This window comes from Grampus griseus, assembly GCF_964374135.1.
Source record: "Grampus griseus genome assembly, chromosome: 4".
Classification (NCBI taxonomy): Eukaryota; Metazoa; Chordata; class Mammalia; order Artiodactyla; family Delphinidae; genus Grampus; species Grampus griseus.
In genome coordinates, this window is record NC_138997.1 from 46,481,438 (window position 1) to 46,493,863 (window position 12,426).

Below are 12,426 nucleotides of genomic sequence, written 5' to 3' on the forward strand. Positions count from 1 at the left end.
GTCCCCTGCATCGGCAGGCAGACTCTCAACCACTGCGCCACCAGGGAAGCCCTCATACTGATTTCTTATCAAGGTTTGCTAGTCCTTTGATTCAAATTTGTGGCAGAAATATGCAATTACATAGCTTGTATTTATTTTGATTACATTCTCATAACTTTCTTTATAATTTAGTATATTGCCTCTAAGCTTAGGATGTCATTCCCCACCTGCGTAACCATTGGAAAAAACATTAAGTAGACCTACTATGTACTAACATAAAATGATGTCTGTTTTTTAAGAGAAAAAAAAGTCGTATCCTGCAAAGCAATGTTTAATTATGATCATATCTCTCTCTCTCTGCCCCCCTAAACACACACACACACACACACATTTATTTATTCACTAATTGATTTTGATTGTCTTCTTTATGGCAGAGATACAGCATTGAACAAAACAGACAAAATCTGAGCTCTTATGGAACTTGGTTTACTGGAGAGGCCGACAATTTAAAAAAACCCATCATGGGATTTCCCTGGTGGTCCAGTGGGTAAGACTCCAAGCTCCCAATGCAGGGGGCCCAGATTCAATCCCTGGTCGGGGAACTAGATCCTACATGCATGCCACAACTCAGAGTCTGCAGGCCGCAACTAAGAAGTCCACATGCCGCAACAATAAATAAATAAATAAACAAACAAACCCATCAAAGGATAAATATAATGTCAGGTAGTGCTAAGTGCTATTAACAGACGTAGAGCAGAGTAAGAGATGGAGAGTGACTGGGGCTCCTTTAGATTCATTGGTCAGAGATCTTTCTGAAGTGGCATTAGATCAGAAAGTATTGGATGAAGTAACTAGTATGATATTTTATACAAGCATATGGATAGAAAAATACCAAAGTTCTGTAGTCCCCTTCTTAGTGAATATTACCAGCGGCTCTCTTGTCACCCAGACAAAACCAGCAAAACATCCTATCCTAGAATTCTCCCTTACTCCCCATACCCAGTTAATCATCACAATTTTGCCACCTATATACTTATAAATTTCTTTTCTACTTGCCACTGTCTTCTCTTAGGCCCTTGTCACTTTTTGTTCTTTTTCACTGTTTGAAAAGATATCTTAGTTCAATTATTTGTAATAAATAATGCACAATTAAATTATATAATGCATGAGAGCTAACTTGGTGGGGCTTCCACGGGCCAAATGGGGACAATGTGAGCATGAAAATACATGTTGATATTAATGGATGATCAGGTAGAAATCCATGAGTTCACACTGATATAAATAAAAGATTTTTTAAAAACGAGAAAGGAGAAAACGTCTTCCTTATAGTAGAATTGCAGCTGATAACTGTGGAAAGAATGATGGAATTAGAAAAATCACAGTTAGGTAGCCACTATAACAAAAACTGATTCAGCCAAAGAATCGTCCATGGCTGCTAAAACTGGGTGAAACGATCATGATAAATGGGTTATGTACACAGTTTCAAAGTACCAGACTACACAACTGTAATTACTTCTTAATTACAAAGGGAAAAACAGAACTGTATAGTGGAGAAGCCCGTCAGACACTGCATTAACCGTGAAGGGAACATCACCAGTAATAGGACACATGGACATCATGTGCCTCCATAGGATGCACTGAGGACAGAACAGTACTTCTCTGGTATTTTTCCCCAAAATGCATAATCTAGATCTAAATATCAGGAAACAACAGAGTTACCAAATTCAGGGGCATTCTTTAAAATAATTGTCCTGTACTCTTTAAAAATATCAAGGTCATGAAAGAAGAAAGACTGAGAAAAAACTTTGGACTACAGAAGACTAAGGTGACATGATAACCAGATTCATTTGTAATCCTGAATTGTATCCTGGACCAGAAAACAATTTTTTCCTTTTGATATTAGTTGGACAGTTGATGAAATTTGAGTGTCTGTAGATTATAGTACTATAAAAATGTTAATTCCTGATTTTGATAATTGTATTGTGGATATAGAAGTAAATGTCCTTGTCTTTTAAGAAATACACACTGAAGTGTTTAGGGGTAAAGGGATATCATGTCCAAAGAAAATTGCAACTAGAGCCTCTTCTAGATGCTTTTTTATGGATAGAGGTCACATGACAATCTACCAGTTGTCTGACAGAGTATCCATAATAACCACGAACCCGTGTCCCCTGCATCGGCAGGCGGACTCTCAACAACTGTGCCACCAGGGAAGCCCTATTTATTTTTTTAAAGATGCAGTTTTTTTATTTTATTTTATTTTATTTATTTATTTATTTATATTTTTGGCTGTGTTGGGTCTTCGTTTCTGTGCGTGGGCTTTCTCTAGTTGCAGCGAGCGGGGGCCACTCTTCATCGCGGTGCATGGGCCTCTCACTGTCGCGGCCTCTCGTGTTGCGGAGCACAGGCTCCAGACGCGCAGGCTCAGTAGTTGTGGCTCATGGGCCTAGTTGCTCCGCGGCATGTGGGATCTTCCCAGACCAGGGCTCGAACCCGTGTCCCCTGCATTGGCAGGCAGATTCTCAACCACTGCGCCACCAGGGAAGCCCTGGAAGCTATTATTGAGTAGACACTCTGCCAGACAACCTGTAGGTTACCATTTGAGTTACACTATTTATAAAAAACAACCTAGAAGAGAACCTAGGAAATATAGGGAGATTACAAAATAACCACAGAATACAGCTTAGACAAGCTAGTAGACTATTTAAGCAGATAAGGTTAACTGAAGTTCTTTGAAGGGTAGTTTGTGTAAGGTAAAATCATGCCTAACTCACCTTTAGAATGCCTGAGTGAGATATTTCAGTATGAGTACTTGGGGAAATCAGTAGATGAAGTTTATTTTGATTTTTCACAAACTTTTGATAAAGATTCACATCTAAGACACACATTGGGGTGGGGATGTGAAATGTCAAAGGAAGGGCTGAGGTGTATAAGAGAAAAAGTAGTAAGAAAAGAAGTAATGGTAAGAACTAAATTAGGGATGAGATGCCTTGCGTGGTAAGGACTTGGGATTTTATTGTGTTGCCTTTGGAGGGTATTGAGAATGTCATCTGATTTATAGCTATAAAGGATCTGGTTGCTGTGAGAATAATAATAATAATAATAACAGTAATAGTGCTAAGTGTTTAATCTAGAATAAATGTTGAAGGTAGAGGGAACAGAAATTTACTGGTGACTTGCTGTGTGGTGTGAGACAGAGTCAAGGGTGACTTAACAGTGTTTGGCTTGAGCCACTGAATGAATACATTCCTACTTCTCTCCCTGCCTTATTGTCTGTCCCGGGAGGGCGTATTTAATGGAGGTTATATTCGTATGGCTGGAAGATTCCTTAGGTTATTGCAGTCATTCTGGAAAGATAAAACGGTCCTGAACCTGGGCAGAGCTATACGTATGGAGAAGTATTCAGAGGGCACGGACTTAAGAGACATTTAGGAAGTAAAAATAACTACTTAGGAAAACAGTTTTGGGTATTTTAATAAAATTGAAGATAATGAAGTCGTTTTTCCCAATAACTCCACCTATTGATATGTACCCTCGGACAAGGGTTGTCTGAGGCCTGTTTTTATATAGCTCCAGAGCTAAGAATATTTCTTTTATTAATACATTTTTGAAGGATTTAAAAACGGGAATGCGTGGGTTGGATATGTTACAAAGACCATTTATGGCTCTCAAGTCCTAAAATATTTACTGTCTGTCCCTAACAGTATAAGTTTGCCAACCATGGTGTAGATCAGTGGTTTTTAAAGTGTCGTTCCTAGAGCAGCAGTAGCAGCAGCATCTGGGAACTTGTTAGAAATGCGAATTCTCAGGCCTCAACATAGACTTGCTGAATCAGAAACCCTGGGAGGGGGCCCAGCATTGTGTTTTAACAAGCTCTCCTGGTGATTCTGATGCATGTTAATTTCTGAGAATCACTGCTCCAGAGAAATTTTTGTACTTGGTGAGGAATAACAGCATTGTGCCTAAGAGCTTTACAGTGGAAACAGTAGAAATGTCAATCAACAGAAGAGATAAGTAAGTTGTGCCAATTAATACAAGGAGAGTATTCCATAGCATGGATTGTAAAGGCAGACTGCTTGTGTTTGAATCCCAGCTCCAACGGAGTAGTAGCTGTGTGACCTTGGGCAAGTTAACTCGACCTCTCTAAGCCTTAGTTTCCTCCTGTGTAAAATTAGCATAAAAATCGTAACTACTTTATAGGGTTATTGTGAGGATTAAACAATTAAAACAGATGAGTGGCTGGCACATAAGTATTAGATTTGAAGGGCAGTTTTCATGTAATGTATTATGATACTTTAAAGAAAAACATGTCAAAGTTCATTTCATAAGAGTGATAGTCTGCCCATATATTTTGTATATAACAACGTGATTAAGCAGCATAAGTTAATAGTAGTGTAGATTTTGGAGGTTCAAATGTTGCACTGCCCCGTAAACCTCAGTTTTCACACGTGAAAAATACTTTAAAGTTAGTTACTCTGAAAGAATTGTTAAGAAAACTGGTGAAATATATATGCCTGAGTTTTGTTTCTTCTGTGGGCATTTCCTTTCCTAATTGCCTTTTATTCCTTTCACCATTTCCTCAGCCCTTCCTTCCAAAATTCCTCAGCTGTCTTGATAGTCTCTGAGAAACACTGCCAGAACTAAGGTGCAAAGTGGCTTCCTTGACTGTAAGAAGATGTGGCTTTTTCCATGAATCAAGGTCATGAGAGTCAGTGTCTAGTGTTTTCCCAGCTATGCCCCTGCGGCCAAGTCTGGGCCTAGATCTAGGACAGGTCTGTAATTCTGATATCTCCTGGGATTTCAGCTTTTAGCTGCTTTAGCATATAAAATGCTTAGTATGTATTTAGCAACGCCTAACGCTAAACAACACACAAAGAAACAGAACTGTTTTTTCTGTCTGTGGAGACCACGTCCTATTTTTCTACATCCCAGTACTTAGCACCCAGTAGGCCCCATAATATAGCGTTGAACGATTTTGAACTTATCGGTGGAGCTTAAAAACCTCCATTTCCTAGGCTGAGTTTAGGGTGCAAGCAGCTGAAACCAATGGCTGCATTTTTACTCTCGTCTAGAGCAGCAACCTGCAGACACCTAGTTCAGAGAGAAAAAAAATCACTAAAATTCCCTTCCTCTTAATAACATAAAAGGACCAGAAAAATCAGTCCCCAAAAGACAACGCAGAAGGCACAGCGCTGCAGCGACCCGGCTCCTGTTAGGGTGCGCTCTCGAAGGGCGAAGAGGCCGGATCCTTGGGGCAGGAGAAAGGCAGCCTTCTTGTGACGTCAAATCAGCGGACTCTCGCCCCGGCTTCACGCCGGTTCCGGTTCCCCGGCTTTCCGGGCGCGAGAGTACGTGAGCGCTGCGGCGTTCTGCGCGTGCTCCGCAGAGAGACGCGAGAAGATTGGGTCCAGCTCTTGGAGGAGATGCGTGATTGGCTGAAGCCGTGCTGGGGGGTCCCCCAGCCCTTTCGGCAGGGGTAAAACAATAAGAGGGGGCGGTGGCAAAGGGGGCGGGACGTCCGTGTTCCTTGTCGTTCGCCGCAGTGCCTGGCGCCCGGGAAGAGGTGGTGGTAAGGGGAACCAGCTCGTGCCTCTCCGGTTCCGAGGTCTGAGGTTTGTCGGAGGAGGGAGAGGGCGGCGAGCGACAAGAATCTGCTGCAGCCGGTCCTCGGCGACTTTCCCGCTGACCTCCGCGCGACGTACCCGCCGCCGCTGTTGGTTGGAGGTGTGTATGGGGGCCGGGAAGGGCGGTCGGTCTGGTGGTCGGAAGGGGACATTCCAGTCGCGCGCCGTGGCTCGAGGCAACCGTCCAGTGAATGAGCTCCGGTGTCGGAGGTGTAGCTGCAGAGAGAGACATTGTTCTTGCCGGCTGCCTACGCTGCTGTGTGTGCGAGAGAGAAGCCGAGCTTTTTCCTCAGGTGAGGGATGGGAGGCCGTGGGGGGGAGGTGACCGGCGCGCGTCGTGCGGACGGAGGGCTCCGAGGGCACAGGTGGGGCCGGTGTTTGTTGGAGATGAGGTGGCGAGCTAGGAAAGGGGACGCAGTTGCTCCCAAAGGCGCGCTGATGGAGGCTTCGGACGGGACGTGGGGGAGTGGGCTTGCCCGATAGGATGTTTCGGGTGCGGAGCCCACCAGCCTCGGTCCCAGACTCTTGCGGCTCTTATTCCCGGTTCCTTGGCAGTGGGGAGGCCGCCGCCGCCCCGCCCGTGGGGGAGGGGAAAAGAGGCTGTATCGGCGGAGGCAGAAGCGACGCAGATGCGAAAGTAGCGGCCTCCGGGCACCATTTCGGTGCACGGAAACAGAATCCGGCTCTGAAGGCAGCCTTCGCTTTGCTTACCCAGTACCTGGTGTTCAGCGGTCCTTGACCCTCCCCCCGCGGGTTTATCCCGAAGGAGCTGGGAAACCCGGGCTGTATATAACGTACGCCTTCTCCGTGCCCTTTTTATGTAGGCGATCTCTTGCTGACCCAGGAATAGAAGAGATGTTTGAGTGCTTTGAGGAATGGGTTTCTTCCTCTTCCCCCGTGTCTTCTTGGGGAGGGTGGGAAGGATAGTCAAGGAGAGGAACATAGCATCCGTATGTTGTGTTAATATTGTTAGTTGAATCTGATCGAATTTTACCTGCCTCTCCAAAGGCAGATTTCTTAAGATGGCCCTGTGCCGCTTTGGGGCGAGTATAGATATGCATCTACAATTTTCCGCATAGATCAATTTTTTCCCTCCAATGTATGCCTACTTTCTTAACAGTTTTTTTTTTTTTTGGAGGGGCAGTACCTTTGCTCTCTTAAAAATCAAGCACCAGCAAAAACCCACAGAACCCACGTGCACCGAAGCTGGAATAATAGCAAAGTTGTGCCCTTCCCCCCCCCCCCATGATTGTTGTGATAATAACTTGTGTTGAAATACTGGTTTTAACACCTGGTGCTAGTCTTCCAAATGTTAGCATTGCATGTACCTGGATCTGTGAATCATTAACTGCAGTTAGGCGACCCCGTATGCTACAGGGGAAGAAGATGGGAATTCCTTGTCCGGCTCCATATTTGGCAGTTAATATATAGCCTTAGGCATGTGGACAGTTTCTAAACAGTTGACCCTATTAGTATCCAGTGGTCCTTTTGATGTCCAAAATCCTGATCTCAAAAAATAGACGGTATGATTAGTTTCAAATTCTTAGTACTGAATTATGTGTTGTTTCTTAATCTTCCTATTTTCTTAAATATTTAGGATTATTCATGTGTATCCTTGTGTTATGATTTAATCACTAGAGGCTGTTTAATTCTGAAAGGTTGTCCACGAATTATAGGGAGGATAAGGACCTCAAGTGGATTGTTTACTATTTAAGAACTGTTATGGTTCAGGTTGCCGAATATTCAGGGGTGGAAATGTTTGTCAGTGGTGAACAAGCAGCAAGAGGAAAGAACCAGAATGCTTGTGGGGTGGATGGGGATCAAAAATGGAAGGAGAAGAAAATAAGTCTTTAATAATTTGATACTCGTATTGAGTGAGTGTTTAGTTAGCAGGTGAGCAGTTGAGTTGTTAGCAGACAGCTCTTGAGTTTGAATAGGATTGGCACTCTTGGTAGTAGGATATATTTATTATTCATATTCCATTTATGAGAGATCAAAAATGGAAATCTCCGTATCAGTTACTGAAAATCTATAAATACCCATAGTGTCTTTAGGTTAACAGTTTCCTTGTCCTGAAGAATTATTGCTGTTTGCCTGTTATCAGGATTTTCTAGGTTGCTTTAAATAAGACTTTCCCACATATTTTATACGAGTGCGTATGGAGATGAGGAATGACCCCTTTTCAAGGCTGGTTTTGATAGTTACGAATTAGGTTGTTTCTGAACTTAAATTCAGTAGAATTTAATTGACAAACTTGACTTAACTCTCCACTGGGAAACATTTAAGGGCTGACAGAACAAACAAGTTCTATCTCCCAGAACTCTGGACTGGCTTCAGAAACAATAGAATCAGTTTCTTGACTGCTGTTTCTCAGCGTACTTTTAACTTAATTTCCAGATATTTTACCCTATGTTGATACACTATTGTAGTATGCTAGGATGACTGTTTTGGATTTCCTGTTATGTTACTGTTTTCTGCCTTTTGGCTCCTCCCTACAGTATCAAATAAGCTAAGTTAGACTTTAAATTTTTTTTATATTCTTGCATCCCTGATGGTTCTTCATAAGCGGTGGTTGTTAAGCAGGTGTAATGAAAACATCACTAAAGGGAGGAGACATGATTTCAAATCCTCTCTCTCATAACTATAACTGAGGGACCTTGAACTCCTTTCCTTAGGCTCTGAAAACATCACGGTTTCCTTTTCTGTAAATGAAGCTAATATCGTATCTATTTCACGGAGGTAAAGGAATGTGTAGTTACTTGTTAAACCTTAAAGCATAATATAAATACACGCTTTAATTTTTGTGGGGCTGCATTTCCATTTCTTTAATGCTTGGTCACTTTTAATAGCTTCTGAACTTCAAAACTTGCCTCCTTACCTTTGGGGCCTGAGGAGAGAAAAAATCCACAGCTACCTTTTATTTCTGTGACTGGTGCTTAGATCTTGTTTGTGATGCTTTCATTCTGCGGTGTGCCACAACAAATTGAAGGTTGCTCTTCTAAATAAATACACATTGCTCTTTTTAAAAAAATTTATTTTTGGCTGCATTGGGTCTTTGTTGCTGTGCGCGGCCTTTCTCTAGTTGTGGTGAGTGGGGCTTACTCTTCGTTGCGGTGCGCGGGCTTCTCCTTGCGGTGGCTTCTCTTGCTGCAGAGCACGGGCTCTAGGTGCACGGGCTTAGTTGCTCTGCGGCATGTGGGATCTTCCCGGACCAGGGCTCGAACCCGTGTCCTCTGCATTGGCAGGTGGATTCTTTTTTTTTTTTTTTTTTTTAGTTTTTGGCTGCACCCCATGGCATGTGGGATCTTAGTTCCCCGACCAGGGATCTAACCCAGGCCTCCTGCATTGGAAGGCAGAGTCTTAACCACTGGACCTCCGGGGAAGTCCCAATAGGCAGATTCTTAACCACTGTGCCACCAGGGAAGCCCTGCATTGCTCTTTCAATTGGTAAAGTCATTCTAAACAAAGACCATCTGGAATTTCCAAAGGTTTCAATTTTAATATGAGGTTAGCTGTCAGAAATGGATCTTACAGTCCATGGTTCAGTGAGAATGGGCCTGGGCCTGACTAGTGTGAGACCAGCCATGAGTGAGGGGCTCTAGAGAGAAAGGGGTGGGTAAGTATCCAATAGTAGAGACAAGTTGTGTCCTAGCATAGACATAGCCTTTGGTAACATAGTTTCTGGTAAGATAACTGCATCCTGTTACTAGGATCTTACTCTTTTTATAGAAAGCAAGATAAAGTACTACATCTAACTGTACAGTACTGAAAAAATTTTTTGTAGACTTTTTTCTGTTTTTCAAACTGTCATTTTCTTTTGGTTTCTTGACTTTTTTTTTTTAAGACAACATGGTGTCTCAACTTCTCAGCAGTTTTCATTTTGCACGTTTTTTTTTCCAGTTATTAAAATAGCCACCAAATTGTGACATGAAATTTCATGTAAGTAATTTGCAATAAGTGAAATCCTACTCACCTCCCCCCCAGGTGCTTGAGACAAAGATACTGCAGTTCTCATCACTCGTTATAGATGTCGGTCAGAACATTCCAGGCTCCTCAAAGAGTGAATTTTTGATTGTGCATTTTGATGCTTATATATAGTGGTGGTGGTTGCAGCCAGGTGTTTAGGGTTAACAGTTTAGTATAACTAGAGTTTATGATCCTATGTAGATATATCTATTTTATTTCTTAATATAGAACGGAGGTGCCATTTCAGAGATTCCTAAGATTAAAAAGAATTAACGGAATACAAAATTACTTCACTTGGATAACCTTCTCTTTTGTATTGTAATCTGCTCTGATAATTATTTTGCAGTAGTAGATCTAAGGAATTAATTTCATTTTCTTGTTCAAGTGCAAACATTGCCTTCATATTATTGAAATCATATCTTAGTTGCAAATTTTATACTGCTTTTTTTCTATGGTTTTGTAGTCTTTGACAGTATTTTAATGATTGCATATGAACTGATGTTTCACAGTTGGGGTTCAGTGTATTGTATTTTTGTTTGTAAGACCGTTACTTTTTTGTTTTTAAGACCGTTAATTTAATATTAGGTTATCAGAAAAAAATAGTGCTATATCAGGTAAGCATATCAAATGTTTTTCAAATTACCTCTTGGAAACAACAAAATTTGAGAGTGCACCTTAGGATCTAGGCAGTAAGTTTTTGTTTCTCTGTGTAGCTGCTGATTTTAAATTCCAGCATGGTATCTTTATCACTGTTCCTCCCATCTCCACCTCCTCAATTTTATTTTCAATTAGTTGGTAGTATTTAAGCACACTCAGACTTTAACCATAAATTGTCACTAATGTAGGCATAATGTCAGATTACTTTTTTGCTTTGCTTGTAGTGCTAAATGAATTTTCACACTTTCGACCTTTATTCTACAGCCGTGTTTTCTGACTAATAACATGTATCTGTTAGATGGTTATCAGAAAGTAAATGAAAAATTTAAAGTGTTTTTTAAAATCACAAAGTACATATATACTCTTTGTAGTATTCAGACAGTATAGTAAATAGTTTACCAGTGGTGGTCTGAATTGGTATGTAGTGTTTTTTTTTCCCTAGACCCACAACACATATTATCTTGTATATTTCTTTTTGTATCATGCCTTTTTTCCAAAGATGGGATTTGTAGCATTCTACAATTTGGTTATTAACTTTTGTGGAGAGTACTTTTTGTCTATTTTTATAACTTTCCTATTATCTTTGTGCAATTGTGCATGTATTTCTTTGTAGTGTGTCTTAGAAGTGGGATTACTGGTTATATGTATTCATTTTAAATTAATTTTATTAAAACTGCAAAATTACATCTCCAAAAGGTTGTAACTATATTTCCACCAACACTGTATTTGAAAGAGCCTTTTTCCCCCACCCCTTTAACAGTACTTGATATTATCAGTCATTTTCATTTTTGTTAATATAATAGATGGAAGACTGAATAAACTGCGTTTTTTGAACTGTTGGATATTGTCAATTTCAGGGTTACCTTACAAATAAGTGCTTGGTATGTGGTAGATTCTCCATAAATGTTTGTGAAATGATTAATATAAAGCATAATTGTATTGCTAAATTTTTTAAATTGAGGAATAAGTTACAATCAGTAAAAACTGGTTTTTTCATGTGTTCAGTTGTATGATTTTGGATAGACATACACAGTCATGAAACCACCACTACAATCAAGATATATTTCTTTCCCTTCTGTCTCTAGCCCCTGATCTGATTTAGCCCTATAATTTTCATTTTTGTAGACTGACATATCAGTAGAATCATATAGCATTAACTTTTATCTTTAGGTAATATTTTGGAAACTCATTCATGTTGTTGCATATATCAATAAGTTCTTTTTATTGCCAAGTATTTGATTATTTGGATTTACCACAGTTTGTTCATTCACTTGGCTAATGGTCATTTTGTTGTTTCCAGGTTTTGAGTGTTTATTAATAAAGCTGCTGCAAACAACATACAGGTCTCTGTGTGGACATGTACTTCATGTCTTTTGGATAAATGTGTAGGAGTGGGATTGCTGGGTAATATGAGACATGTACGTTTAATTTTGTGAGAAACTGCCATACTGTTTTCCAAGGTGACTATACCATTTCTTTGTTCCTGCCAACTTTTCCCATCCTTGCAGGCACTTACTATTTTTAGATTTTAATGCTAGCCATTAAAGGTATTTAGTGGTATGTCATCATGGTTTTAATTTGTAATTTTGAATGATTATTGATTTCATGTTTATTTGCCATCTGTATATCTTGATGTGGACTGTATATTCAGATCTTTTGCCCATTTAAAATTGGATTTCTTATTATTAAGTTAGGAGAGGCTTGTCTTCTGGGAATAAATCCTTTATTAGATATGTATTCTACAAATATTTTCTTTCATACTGTGGCTTGTCTTTTCATTTTCTTGATGACTTTGAACAGACGTTTTACATTTGATGTAAGCCCAATTTGTCAGTTTTCTAAAATTTTTTCTTTTTGTGTCTTATCTAAAATCTTTACTTAACCTAAGGTTATTAAGATTTTTTCCTGTCCTTTTTCCTAGAAGCCTAGAGTTAGGTTTTACATGTAGGTCCGTGGTCCATTTCAGGGTAATTTTTGTACATGGTACAAAGTATGAGTCAAACTTCCTTTTGTTTTAACATGTAGACATCAAGTTGTTCCAAAATCGTTTTGTTGAAAAGAGAATTACTTTGGTACCTTTGAAAATAAATTGACTATATTGTGTGGGTCTACTGTAATGCTAAATTTTTTAGATTTATCTCTAAAAGTTCTTAGAATTACTTGTGCTAAAGCTGCTTTACTTGTTTTGTTTGGACCTTTA

At 40.2% G+C, this 12,426-nt stretch overlaps 1 protein-coding gene across 3 annotated transcripts in view; it reads left to right on the plus strand.

Annotated features, from left to right (window-relative positions):
* Positions 1-12,426, plus strand: part of G3BP2 (G3BP stress granule assembly factor 2) — a 76,742-nt gene that overhangs the window by 40,250 nt on the left and 24,066 nt on the right. Inside the window, exon 1 of one of the 3 annotated variants that reach the window (XM_082653419.1) lies at positions 5,508-5,703. The exons of the other annotated variants lie outside the window; for them this stretch is intronic. The gene's annotated coding sequence lies outside the window, so the exon portion shown is untranslated. Of the gene's footprint in view, positions 1-5,507; positions 5,704-12,426 lie in introns of those variants that run through there. 3 annotated transcript variants of the gene reach the window in all.